We start from the raw sequence: 14,922 nt of genomic DNA, 5'->3' as shown, positions 1-14,922 counted from the left end.
GCAGTAAAATTATGAGAGTTGGCAACACAGAGGCTGTGCTGAGAGACCACAGCTACTGGAAAGGGAAATAATGTAGGAGAATTGGCTGCAAGGTGCAGTGCTCCAGTCCTAATAAAAGAAATGTTGGAATGCACTTCCGGGAAGTGATAGTACCGAAAGTACCAGAACAGTGTTATGGCTCCCAAAAAAGGTGCTGGAATGGTGTTCCAGCATGACACAAGCAAACCCTGGTGAGGATGTATGTTGTTACTGCTTTCACAGCCAGGAGTTACGCTGTGGAATAGTACAGGAGCACTAGCTATGGAAAAGCTCATCCTTTACAACAAACTAAGCCTTCCATTGAGAAGTTGCTGGAAGGAGAACATCTGAGTGCCAGGTGTGGAGAGGAGCTCACAACTGTGGGAGTCTTGGCTGTGTAAAAAGTAAGACACAACATTAGAAATAAATGTGTTTTAAATTATCTTCTCCTCTATGAAATGAACAGAAAAAAAGAACAATGCCCCTCTCTCTGGGACCAATTTCCAGGCTAGGTTGAAATATTGACAAGGTCAACAAGCTGGAGCTGTAAACTAAAGATCTTTATCTGTGTGGGAAATAGGAAAATCATTCTACTGATAACAGGAAATACAGTAAATAACATAGAAATTCCTGGCTAAATTCCCTGGGGCGCTTGCCCCACTGTAGAAAGAACATGCATGGCAAAAATATATGTGCTGCTTAAGCACATTTCAAAAGAACACATCCCCTTCTTACCTTGTGGAAATTCTTCTTTGTAAAATTCACTCCCAAGCATCTCAGATCTTTTTTTAAGCCATCAGTCAGTATAGCTGATATATTTTACCCATGGGCCAGTTCCTCCATGGGTAGTTTAATCTGGGCATGTCCCTTCCTTGCATTGAAATTCCATTGTATTTAATGGGGTGCTAACTCAGTTTATTCTCTGGGATTTATGCAGTGATTTTACTGCCTGCATAAGCAGCAACTTGAGGAAGGTGAAGTAGTGATAGACGTCTCTAACACGCCCACAGAGCTTTGCAGTGATGCCTAGACATGCTTGCCTCACCTCCAACATTATGTTTTCTCATCATGACTATGGTAATTCCCTCTGTGGTGGCTTTGATTAGATCCCTGCTTTGTGAATTTCAGAGACTACTCCCTTCCTCCAGGAAGCAGGATACATCACCCCCATTAGGTACCATTTCCACTGGCTGATCCATCTCTAAATCCAATTCAATACTGATTTTCTGGATTTTTAGGGCCAAATCTTGCCCTTGGACTTATATAACCCTCTGATTTTAGTGTGGTTGCATAAGTGTAACTAAGGGCAGGATTCTGTCCCTACATTTTCCATGGTCTCAGTACATGCAGACTCTCTGATTTCCTCTCCATCTGCTCTGATGTCCCTTCTCACCTTCAATATTTGCTTTCTCCTCATGACTCTTCACAGCTGGAGGTTGCTCTTGCATTTGTGCAGTGTCCTCTATTTGGAATTTTCCTCTTCTGTCTGAGTCACTTGGTCACTACATAAACTTCCTGTTCTCTTCAGCCTATACATGGCTCAGTAAACAGTTTCAAGATCCTCTCTGCGAAGGGATTCTTATGTACAAATACAATTTACTCTGGTGCCAACAACACTATGCAAAAGGATCACAAAATGCTTCATGGCCCATTGCAGTCTGCATAGTCAAATTTAATTAAACTTTGCTGTAAGTTACAGTGTGAGGCAACATACAGGTAACATCCATAGCTGAGTTGGGGTAGGGCAGGATAAAATAGGGATTCTGGGGTCAAGGTTGGGCAGAAGGAAATGGTAGGTGTAGAGAACAGGACTGTTGTTTTATTAGAAAAGAAAAGATGACAGATGGCCAATAGAGGTAGTGGACTTGGGGGGCCTGATTCTGATTTCACAATAATGTAAAGCCAGAGTAAGTCACATAGGGCAGAGCTGCAGAGCGAAGTGGCAGATAAAAGAGAAAATTACATTAGGTTTGAGTGGAAGAGGGAGGAGGATACTGAGATGGTTGCATTTTGGATTGGGTTCTCTTCGTTGATTGAGTTGAAGGACTTTGGGGCAGAGTCCAGTTTTAATAAAGTTGTGACAGACAATGACTAACAGGCCAGAACAATGCTTTTTCTGTAGAAATGATATCAGAACACAGGTGATACGAACACGAGGGCCTTGTGAGGGCCAAGGATTGAACAAAATCCTAGCTTTCTTAAAAGTGAATTATGCAGTGGTGTCATGTGCCAGATTGACACTGGTGACTGGCAGGTGTCTTTGGAGACAATACATGAGTGACGGTAATGCCAGCTTCCTTCAGGCTGTCCCACCTCTTTCTCCAGGCTGTTCCACCACCGACAGAATAGTTCAGTTTCCAGGCCCATTCGTTCCTTGGTCTAAAACTGCCATACATGCTAGGGACAAGTGTCCACAACACAAATTCCACAGTCCAAGAACTTGGTTGACCCCATCAATTCATCTCATGGAGGCCACCACAGAGCTGACAGGTAGTAAGAACATTCAGGGTGAAATCCTTGCTACATTGAAGTCAATGAGAATTTTGCCAGGATTTTACCTTCAATCCCTATCAACCCAGACCAGCTACAACTCAGCAACCCATAGTGTAGTTAAAAACTAGCTCTCAGTCCCATGAGTCTTGCAGTCCTGCCAGTCACTGTACTGTAGTTTCACAGAGGAACCAACATACACACTTCCACAGGAGCATTCAGAGATGTGTTATAATAGCTAAGATGCACAATATTGATTTAGGCTTTGTCTACACTGCCACTTTACAGCACTGATACAGGGGTGTGAAAAAAACAGTCCCCTGAGCGATGCAAGTTTCAATGCTGTAAAGTGGCAGTGTAGACAGTGCACCAGTGCTGGGACTCTAAGCTACTCTAAGGAGGGTTTGGCACCAAATTACAATCTGTTGATTTCCTGTTTGCTTGTTGATCTGTTTTCATCATATTTCAAACATCCTAATGATTTATTCTTTTTTCCAATTAGATAGGATGACTGGAATATCTCTGATATTATACTGAAGTATTGCTTTTGTTACGCTTCCCTCAAGGTCTAGCACAAGGCCAATCCACCACCTAAACCCTTATAGATTCATAGACCTAATGGCCAGAAGGTGTCATTATGATCATCCAGTCTGTCATGCGTAACACAAACTAGAAAGCCTCCCCGAATTATTCCTGCAGCAAACTCTTAACTTCTGGTTGCGCTACAGCATATTTTTTTAAGACATTCAATCTTAGATTAAAGACTTCAAATGATGGAAAATCCATCACATCCCTAGGTAAGCTGTTCCGGTGGTTAATTACCCTTACTGTTAAAAAATTGCACCTTATTTCTCATCTGAATTTATCTAACTTCAGCTTTCAGCTACTGGATATTGTTATACCTTTGTCTGCTAGATTTAAGGGCTTTCTTTCTCTTATTAGAAATCTTTTCCCAGTGTAGGTACTTCTAAGCCAGGATGAAGTTGCCTCTTAGCCTTCTTTTGATCAAACTAAATAGACTGAGCTTTTTAAGCCTCTTTCTACAAGGCAGGTTTTCCAGACCTTGACTTATTCTTGCAGCACTGTTCAGAATCCTGTCCAATTTTACAACATCCTTTTTGAAGTGTGGACACCAGAACTGGATGCAGTATTTCAGTAATTGTCTCACTTGTGCCATATAACATGGTTATATATCCAAGGATCATATTTGCTTTCTTAGCCAAGGAATCATACTGGGAGTTTGTGTTCAGCTGGTTGTCCACCATGATCCTAATCCTTTTCTGAGCCAGTGCTTTCCAAAATCAACCCCTTTTCTCCACTCCGCTTCCAGGGAGAATCACCTCTGCTCAGTTTCAGCCTCAACCCAGCCACCTCCCAGCCATGTCAAATGTGGCTTCCAGCTGCCTGTGGATACTCTGCCGGGGTGGCTTAAAACATAAACTAGATACATGGCCATGTGGGGTGCCATATTTCAATGAGAGCAGCGTGACTCTAAGAAGAGCTGCATTGCAGTTAGATGCTTGGAGTCTATCCCCAAAGGATGGGCAGCATTCAGGAGGACAATGTCTGGCCAAAAGACATGTCTCCCACCCTGCCACACAAAGGAGGAAATGGAATGGAGAAAAGATGGAGAACTTGTTTTATTAGCTTATTGGGGAACAAAAAGTTGCAAATTTGGGCCACCAAAATACACTCTAGGCTGACTCTGTTCCTGTCCATGGAGGAAGGATTCCCATCAGCTGCTAGAAATCTCTCCAAAGACACTGCTTTGCTAATTTCAGTAATAAGAGGGCTCATAGCTAATGTCACTCTGGACTGTAATGAGAGGCCTGGATTTGACCTGTCCCACAGCCTTCTTGTGTATGGACGTAGCATAACCTGGCAGCCATCTTGTATGTTCAACCACCATAAGCTGGAAACAAAAACTATAAAGTCAGGAGAATTTGGCCTTGGCTTAGGCAGCCCAAGAAGTATCAGCCGCAGCTGCAGCATTACCAACAGGAAGAGATACACTGAAATCACAGATTCATGGGCCTTGAAGGGAATAGGGACAAGCTAACCTTGAGTTTTTGCAAGTTTCTTACTGGATGCCTGTGTAAGTTTTTGTTAAAAGTTGCTTTTGCTGATAAGTAGAAATTATGAAGTTTTGCTGTTGCTAGAAAATTGGGGTTATGATAACCATTGGGGTTATGATTGGTTACATTTATTGTATAGTCATGCTTTAAGTAAAATAATTGTTTAAGGCATAGATAAGAGAAACCCTGATTTTAACTATATAATAAGGGTTAAGAGACAAATTTGTTGGAACTTAACTCCAGGAATCAGCTGGAGACCAAAGCTACTAGATTGTTTTAACTCCTGCCTGACCAGTCTGTGTAGATGCTGAAGCCCCAGATAACACGACCCTGACTGGCCATCAGGAGACATCTGCTGTTTCGCTGGGAGTGGTGAGCATTATATGCTTGGTGTGTGCATTCTGCTGATTAATTGTTGACTGCTAATAAACACATGTACATGTTTAAGAATATTCACTGTGTGATAAAGGGTCTTTCACTGGGAAAAAGTCTCATTAATTCATAGAGGGCTATTGGAACTTCGGGCCCAGGGAGAGAAGGGGTGGGAGGCATAAATTGTGCGGGTATCAGGATGGTTCACTAGTTTAAACGTCTGTTTTTGGGAGGTGTGTTCCTGAGCATAGGTTTCTAAATATAGAATCTTGTGAAGTTTTATCTTATAAATATTCACTTGTTGAATTTACATTTTGTTTTTCATCTCTGAGCTTCCAGAACAGAGTCTTGCACACAGGATAGCCTTCCCAGCTGTCTGATTAAACTCTCCCATAGAAAGCTTTTGAGAAAATAGTACCGTTATTGTTTCATTTTATCTCTCTCCTCTTTAGTTATTTTCTTTCAGAACGCTTTGAAGAAAGTCTAGCTACTGTGCCACAAGAAACCCCTAGTGATCTAAGGGCAAAATTATGATCTCATTTACATCTGAGTAAATTCTAACTTCAGTGGAATTACTCCAGATTTATGCAGGTGTAACATATTACAATTTCATATGAGAATTTGATCATCCACCATCCATACCAGGAGTTCTTAACAAATGCTGAATAGAGCAAATGCTTCTAACAAATAGCCATCTACGATTTGAAGTAGGCAACTGGGATGATGCATATCAAGATGGAGGTGCATTGGAAGAACTGAATATGGGATGCTTGCAAGGTACCTGCTTCCTTTCTATCTAGGCATTTTATGCAGTGCTTGTTGTAAAGCTGGCAGACCAGATGCCAGCTCATGCCAAGGCCTCAGGCCTCACTGAACCCTGGCAAATGCATAGCTGGAAACCAGTCTCTCTTACCCGTGAGTTAGTAAAGTTAAAATACTTCTTCTTCGAGTGCTTGCTCATATTGATTCCAATTAGATGTGCGTGCGCCGCGTGCATGGCCATCGGAGAATTTTTACCCTAGCAACACCCAGTGGGTCAGCTGTGGAGCCCCCTGGAGAGGCACCTCATGGCACTCGATATATACCCCAGCTGACCCAGCGCCCCCTCAGTTCCTTCTTACTGTCCATGTTGGTCGCTGGAACTGTGGAGCTCAGCTTTGCTGCTCTCCACTCTCCCTCGCATTTTTTTTCCTCACAGTTTGTTAATAATTCCTAGTTATAGTTATAGTTACAGTTACAGTTTTAGTTGTATTAGCAGGGTTGGAGGGGTTTTTCCCTCCTCTCCGTCTTTTGCTTGGGCTCATGCCCAAGGCTCTGGGCTTTAAACCCTGCGGTTCCTGTTCTAAGCCCATGCCAACAGGCGACCCCCATGATTCTTGCCTGAAGTGTTTGGTGGAGTCTTATCAAGCAGAGAAGTGCAGGATCTGTAAAGGGTTCCATCCCTGGACTAAGAAGGAGCGGGACTTTTGTTTAAGACAGCTCCTCATGGAGGCGGCTCTTAGCCCTCAGCCTCCAGTGGCATGCCAAGATTTGGCACCAAGTGTTTCGGTGCGCAGTGCCCCGGCGACAGCGATAGGAATGGCATTGCGGTTGGACTCTGATAGAGATCCACGGCACCGACATTTCCACAGTTGACATCAGCGGTCCGGCACTCCAAGAGTCCCGCTCGCCTGGCCAGAAGCAGCACCGGAAACCAGAAAAGGCTGGCCCACCTCAACAAGCACCAGCCTCTTTGGAACCTCCCACAGAGTTGTGTCCTGCAGCAGAGCGCGCAGGGACACAACTGGCGGCTTCGGCACTGTTGACTCCAGCACCGAGAGCGGAGCTGTTGAGTCTGGTGCAACTGGACTCCCCAACTTGCAGCATGGTTGAGGTCCAGTTGCTGTCTACTCTAGATACCTTTGTGGCTGCAAGAGATCTGATTGCCATGACAGTGTCGGCATCCCCTCAGCAGGCCAAGGTGCCGGCACCTAGGGTTTGTGTAGCACCATCCCAGGGCAAGCCGGCTCTTATCCACCTGCTGGCACCGTTGGTTGAGCCATGGCACCAATCCCATTCTCAGCACTGTTCCCACTCCCGACACCACTCGCAATCCCGGCACTGTTCGCAGTCCCGGCACCGCTCTCCACTGCGGCGCCAGTCATACTCGTGGCACTGCTCCGACTCCTGGCACTGGTCTCGACACCATTCTGTCCGCTGGTCACCGTCCAGGAATAGATCATGGTCCCGACACTGCTCCCGATGCTGGTCATAGTCACTGCCTAGTCCAGGTCCCCGCACTGGTCTCCAGCATTGCGGCACCACTCCCCAACATCATGGCACCGGTCTCCAGCATCACGATACCGCTCTCCAGCATCTCGTCTTTGTGACTCGGTGCAGACCCACTCGGCACCACCGTGGCCATCGTGTTCCGCCTCTCGTTCGTCAGTGTCGGAGGCAGGGTCGCGTTTCTCAGACTGCTGCCATTTGAATCACAGCAACCTGGACTCAGGGGCTGGACATTGGCGGGGCAGGAGCAAAGTCCCGCTCAAGGATCTACTCAATGGCCTTTTTGGATGCCCTGGGCGTACCACCAGGCCTGAAGTGCTCCATCTGGGGCTTCTCGTTCAGCCCCGTCCGAGCCACGAGTGCCAGAGGCCACCTCCAGCCATCCTGCCCCTGGAGGCATGGAGACTATGGTGTTGTCCCAGCTGGCTCCAGACCCTCCTCCGGCTCCAGGCCCTCCTCCAGCTCCAGTTCCTGGCCCAAACACTGAGGTTGCGGGCTCAGGACAACAGGGCCCAGCTCTGCAAGAGGCTCCAGATGATCCTCTTCCTCCCATGGCCTCCTCCTCATCCTCACCTGATGAGACGGTGACAGGAACTGCTATATCGGGTCCCCCTCCGATAGACCTCCGCACCCACCAGGACCTCTTATGCAGAGTGGTGCAGAATATGAACCTTCAAGCAGAGGAGTTTATAGAGGTGGAGGACCCTGTGGTCGACATTTTGTCTGTTGAGGCTCCATCTAGGGTGGCCCTACCCCTTATTCAGACCATCCAGTCCACTGCCAGAACAATCTGGCAAATGCCCGCATCCATTCCCCCGACTGCTAAAGGGGTGGAGTGGAAGTATTTTGTCCCCTCTAAGGGATATGACTATCTCTACACTCACCCACAGCCCTGTTCATTGGTGGTGGCCTCAGTGAACGAGAAGGAGTGGCATGGTCAGCAAGCCCCGGCGCCCAAGTCAAAAGAGGACAAGCACCTTGATCTATTTGGGTGCAAATTCCTCAGGGGGGACTTCAGCTCTGGATTGCTAACCAGCAGGTGCTCCTGAGCCCATACAATTTTAACTCTTGGAACTCCATGCTGAAGTTCAAGAAGCTAGTACCTCTGGAGTCCAGAGAAGAGTTTGGGGCCCTTGTGGAAGAGGGCAAAACGGTGGTACGGACCTCATTGCAGGCCTCGTTGGACACTGCGGACTCTGCCGCTTGGACCCTTTCTTCAGGGATCGCGATGAGGCATATCTCTTGGCTGCAAGCATCCAGCTTACCACCGGAACTTCAGCAAACATTGCAGGATTTCCCCTTTGATGGAGAGGGCCTGTTTTCGGACATGACTGACTCAAGGCTACAAAGCCTTAAAGACTCAAGGGCTATAATGAGGTCACTGGGCATGCACACACCGGCTACCCAGCGGAAGTTCTTTAAACCTAAGCAGCCTTCACAACGCTCCTATCCTCCTCCTTGGCCGAGGCAGGATTTTTATAGGAGACAGGGGCATAATGGCAGGAGGAAGCCCTCCAACCATCAATCCGGACAGGGCCAGGGCCCATCCAAGCCCTCGGCAAGTTCTAAACAAACCTTTTGAAGGGACGCCCAAGGATGGTGTACCAGACTTCGTTCAGGATCCTATCCCACCTTTCTTGAATCGTTTATCCCGTTTCCACCATGCTTGGTCCCTCATAACCATGGACTGTTGGGTTCTTCGCACAGTGGAAAGGGGATACTCTCTCCAATTTTCTTTCTCCCCACCCTTCCACCCTCCCTCTCTGTCCCTCTTCAGGGATCCCTCTCATGAGCAACTCCTTATTCAAGAGGCTCAGTCGCTCCTCGCCATGGGAGCAATCAAGGAGGTTCTGAGGGAGCTAAGGGGAAAGGAGTTTTACTTCCATTACTTCCTAATCCCCAAGGCAAAGGGTGGGCTTCGACCTATCCTGGACCTGCGCGGACTCAACAAATTCATGGTAAAGTTGAAGTTCCGCATGGTCTCCTTGGGCACCATTATACCTTTCCTGGATCCTGGAGACTGGTATGCTGCCATTAGCATGAAGGATGCATATTTCCACATAGTGATCCATCTGGCGCACAGATTCTTCCTCCGCTTTGTGGTCAACCGCGAACACTATCAGTTCACGGTCCTTCCATTCAGCCGTTCTACATCCCCTGGAGTGTTCACTAAATGTATGGCAGTCACGGCAGCCTTCCTTCATCGACAGCAGGTGCAGGTATACCCGTACCTGGATGACTGGCTTATTTGGGAATGCCCCAAAGAACAGGTGCAGTTCCACCTCTGCTTGGTCACGGACACATTTTGTCGAGTAGGCCTCCTTCTCAACATGGCGAAGTTGACACTAGAACCGACCCAGAGAATAGAATTTATAGGGGCAGTACTGGACTCCATGCGTGACGCTCATTTCCAAGCTATAGTAGATCCTGATCAGTCAGGATCACGGTCGCCTCTGTCACCCTAACCTACGCTCTCTCTACCTCATGGCATGGATGGTGCATGGCTGAGCCATTCAGAACTCCTCTGTTCGCATTTGGTGCAGCAAGTGCTGATGGGCAGCAGGAAAACTTCCACTTGGGCCACATATATGGCTAAGTGGAAGCAATTCTCATGCTGGTGCACTCACCGCAGCATGCCCCCCCTCCAAGAGTCCATGCCTTTCATTTTGGACTGTCTCCTGAGCCTGAAACAGCAGGGCCTCGCGACATCATCTATCAGAGTCCACCTGGCAGCCATCTCGGCTTTCTACCTGGGAGCAAATGGCCTATCTGTCTTTGCCAATCCCATGGTCAGTAGGTTCCTTAAGGGCCTGGACCGTCTCTACCCGCAGGTGTGGCAGCCAGTCCCCACATGGGACCTTAACCTAGTCCTCTCCAGACTCATGGGGCCCCTGTTTGAGCCGTTGGCCACCTGTCCCCTTTTATACCTATCTTGGAAAACAGTTTTCCTTGTTACTATCACATCGGCAAGGAGTGTTTCCAAGCTCAGGGGTCTTACCTCAGAACCACCCTACATGATCTTCCATAAAGATAAGGTGCAGCTGTGCCCTCACCCTGCCTTTCTTTCCAAGGTGGTTTCGACCTTCAATATCAACCGGGACATTTTTCTCCCAGTTTTTTATCCAAAACTGCATGCCAGTCGTCAGGAGCAGCGGCTACAGTCCCTCAATGTTCATAGAGCCCTTGCCTTCTACATTGAGTGTACAAAGCCGTTCAGGAAGACAACCCAGCTCTTCGTTGTGGTGGCGGACTGGATGAAGGACCTCCCAGTCTCCTCTCAGCAGATTTCATCTTGGATCACATCCTGTATCTGTGCTTGCTATTATCTGGCCGGTGTTCCGACCCCATCCCTCACCATTCACTCCACAAGGGCTCAGGCCTCATCGGTGGCTTTCTTGGCCCAGGTGCCAATCCAGAAGATCTGCAGAGCTGTTTCTTGGTCTTCAGTACACACTTTTGCCTCACACTGTGCCAACTCCGACAGGCCAGAGATGATGCGGCGTTTGGTATAGCGGTCCTACAATCCACAGTACTTCACTCCGACCCCACTGCCTAGGTAAGGCTTGGGAGTCACCTAATTGGAATTGATATGAGCAAGCACTTGAAGAAGAAAAAACAGTTACTCACCTTTCTAACTGTTTTTCTTTGTGATGTGTTGCTCATATCCATTCCAAACCCGTCCTCCTTCCATTCTGTTGGAGTAGCTGGTAAGAAGGAACTGAGGGGGCGCTGGGTCGGCTGGGGTATATATCAAGCACCATGAAGGTGCCACTCCAGGGGGCTCCATAGCTGACCCACTGGGTGTTGCTAGGGTAAAAATTCTCTGACGGCTGTGCATGCGGCGCGCATACACCTAATTGGAATGGATATGAGCAACACATCTTGAAGAACAACAGTTACAAAGGTGAGTAACCTTTTTTATATTAGAGTTATAAGAATGTGTTTAGACTTTATGGAATGCTTGTAGGATGCTGCATGTCTTAATCTTGCTTTATTATACCTGTATCCCAGGTTATAAGGTAAAGTTTAAATGTTTACTCTGTAACTACAAAAATGTTTGCTAAGACTGCAAATTCCCCCAATCAGGCGAAAAACATACTAAGTGTCAAATACTAGGTCATCACAAGAGGTATCATCTCCTCCCCACCACAAGGTCTACAGACATACCACTGAGGACAAAAGACTTTATCAATACCTTCTTCCGGGGCCTGGGGGAAGCAATGTGCATAAACCCTTGTCCCATCCTAGCTTGAATGCTGGGGGAAGAAAATAAAAATGCCTGTTAAGGAGAAATTTTTATTCCTATGCTGCTGAAACTCTGAGGGGCAAGGATTTCTGAGAGTAAGCAAGGAGTGGTCAGCTGTTTAGTTTGAGTTAGCCCTAAGGGACTTCTAGCAGCTACTATCATCTTTTGGAACCTCACATGGTATCTCAGTTTGTGTGTATACCTTTATCTACTTAAACCTTGTAAATAACTTATTTTTCCTGGTTAATACATTTTTAGTTCGTTTATTACAAGATTGGCCACAAGCATTGTCTTTGGTTTGAGATCTGAAGTACAGTTGACCTGGGGTAAGTGACTCATCCTTTGGGACTGGACGTAACCTGAACATTGATGTGATTTTCAGTGTAAGTGACCATATATCACAAAGTCCAGCTTGCCTGGGTGGCAAGATAGACTGGAATTCCCTAGGAAATGCTCTGTGACCCCATGGGAAAGATGTTTTAATGCTTTAGGAATTCACATTTGTTACTGGGTGAAATCTAATTATTGAACATACAACTTGGGGTTTTCCCCCAGCTTCTTGACAGTCTGCCCTGCAGTTGGCACGCATGGTCTTGAGCCACCCCAGACAGCATGACATTTGTCATCATGAACTCTGAGCTCCTATGTGAGGTTTAGCTGTCACTAGCAGGTCCATGCTTTCATGCACATGAATAATCACTAGAAAAAGAATGACATAGAGATATACAGAGATATACATTCTTCCCAAAAAGAAAAGGAGTACCTTAAGGTGCCACAAGTACTCCTTTTCTTTTTGCGAATACAGACTAACACGGCTGCTACTCTGAAACCTGTGATTCTTCCCAAAGTGTCTTGGATGGCAGATTGTTTCCAGGCAGAGGATTTTTCTTGCTATTCCCAGCTATTCTCTTCTTCAGTTGTGTCTAGTTATCCCCCAATCCAGCTTCACATACATGGTGGTCAATGGAACAGAAATGATGCAATTGCTCCAAGCAGAGCTTTTAGCCAGTGGAGTCTAATTAGAGTAACCCTTCTTTTCAGAAATAAATCCACACTCAAAGAGTCCATTTTCTTTGCATCTGATGAAAATGTACGGAATAACTTACCATCCTGATGGAGACAGAGGTTTGAAACATCCTTTGAGCAGCTATGTCCAACCATATATAGGAGCAGGAACTAGCTGGAGCTTATTTCTCACATGAGCTGATATCCCGTCCAGGCTAGCCCTAGTCCTTCCTACCATGTTTCCAAAAGGCAGTATTAGGGGCCTTGGCATTACATCAGCGAGCCAATAGTGTTCATATTTCTTATCTATTCTATACATGCTTATCTCCAGAGTATCTAAGTGCCTTCCAGTGGTGCATTAAATGACGTGACTCACACCTGTCACTTGTTGTTTGTTCACTGTCCAGTTCCAGGAGCCTTGTTATTGCAAATCCACCTTCAGGAGATCTAGGAGGGAGGCTATCTCTGACCAGAGTAAGGAGCAGAAGAGTTCAGGTCACTGCTTCTCCCATGTGCCCTATTGCTCCCATGGAGAAAGGAGAGGGAGAGGAGCTGTTGCTAGGGCAGCTCTGCTGCTAAGCTACTCATAAAAGACTAAAAGCTGCTACTGTTATAGGCATAAACTTCCTCTGTGCAAAAACCATATTTAAAAAGGACTGCAAGAAAATGGCAGCTTAAGTGGAACAAACCAATTTAAAAGAATTTTTTTTTTTTTTAGAAAAATTATTCAATGGAGCTTTTCTTAACTGGATTAGGGAATTAACCTGTACCAAGAGAACACTTCCCAGCATGGAGCACCATGGCCTCCACAGGCCCCCCACCAAATGGTATTCATGACCTGACAGTGCTGGCATGAATAGGTTCAAGGGATCCCAGTGAGGCAGTGCGGGAAATGATGGCATCGCCCACCACCCAAAAAAAAGGGAGAGTGAGGGTTCTTCTCCACAGTCGTGGCATAACTCTTCCCTCCTAACCTCCCCCCAAAAGTGATGGTATGCTCCAACTTTCCCCACACATTTTCTCTCAATTTGTCACTTGGCAGCAGTGAGAAGAGCAGGACTGGAATAATCACCTAGAGTCCTTCTCCCCGAATAGTCACCTATAATGCCACCCTCTCTCCCTGGAATACCCATTTTCAGCTCATTTGTGCAGAGCATCCTGGGGGCCACTCCCAGACTGTGGAACGAACTGTCCCAGGAATCCAGGATCATCACAAATCTCACCACCTTCTGCTCCAGGTGTACTCCTCCACCCTGTCTTCTCCAACATAAACAGAGAGCAATGCAAGTACATGTAATACACCTGACCAAAACAAAGCACCCTGCTGCGCACACAATTCTCCCCCTGGGGTGAGAGAAAGAATGAGTCACACTTGGCAGACGTTAGCCACATCGCTTAAGGCACTACAGGAAGGCACTTGGATATTATGGTGATAAGAGTGGTATAAAAACCCGAATAGAATAGAACCACTTATAACCCCCAGGATAACTATAAAGAATCACCCCATAAATAACCAGCTATAACTGCCCAGAATAAAAACCTCTAACCCCACCCATAGAGCTCTGTGAAGAGATTTGCTGTTGCATCACCATGTGGGGGCGGTTCCTGCTGCTAACTCCCTGCAGGGTGTGATAAGCTACACTCCAACACGTCCTAGGTAGGAAATGACCTTTTTCCTATTTCCCCCCCCCCCCGCCTCTTTCCTGTGTCATTTCATCTGAGCTGGCTGGATCTGCAGATCCTAAACCTGTCAGTGCTGCTGTTCTCCCCTGAGTCAGAGAAGCTTTTCAATCAGACTGCAAAATGAGACTCCTCCAGCAGTAAACAGAGTGATCACATACCTGCTTTGAAGTTACCATTTAAATAACCTGCAGGGGTTCACTAATGCAGGGAAACGAGGGAAAGGAAATAATTCCTCTCTCAGAGGCAGGGAAATGAAAACGAATCCCCAGGCAGGAGCAGGACACTGGTTTTCATGGAGCTGCATGGAAGATGAATGACTTTCACTTACAGCTTAGTTAATGAGTCAGCAGATATTCATTCATGGACACAATTTATTAACCCATAAACGCTGCAGATGACAGTGTCATCGCTGTGATAAAGTTGTTTTCATTAGCTGTATAATTTATAAGGCAGCAGCTGCTGTGTATGTGCTTGTCCCTCCCTGGCCTGCCTTGGTACTGGGGAGGGAGGATGGGATGGCAGAGGAAAGGGAGAAGAGACCAGTGTGGGATCCCTCTGACACAGGGGAGGAGGGCTGGGCTTCATGCTATCTTCTGCTGGCTCCTGCAGGCTCTTGTTACTAACCCAGGGAAAAGGAGCTTGTTCTCACTAGTAACCCCTACCATGTCTTGTCTGCCTTTCCATGTCTGCCTCTCTAAGGTCCCTGTCATAAATATAAAGGGAAGGGTAACCACCTTTCTGTATACAGTGCTATAAAATCCCTCC

This window comes from Dermochelys coriacea, chromosome 10 (genome assembly GCF_009764565.3).
Source record: "Dermochelys coriacea isolate rDerCor1 chromosome 10, rDerCor1.pri.v4, whole genome shotgun sequence".
NCBI classification, from domain to species: Eukaryota; Metazoa; Chordata; order Testudines; family Dermochelyidae; genus Dermochelys; species Dermochelys coriacea.
Note: the sequence above shows the minus strand (reverse complement) of the source record.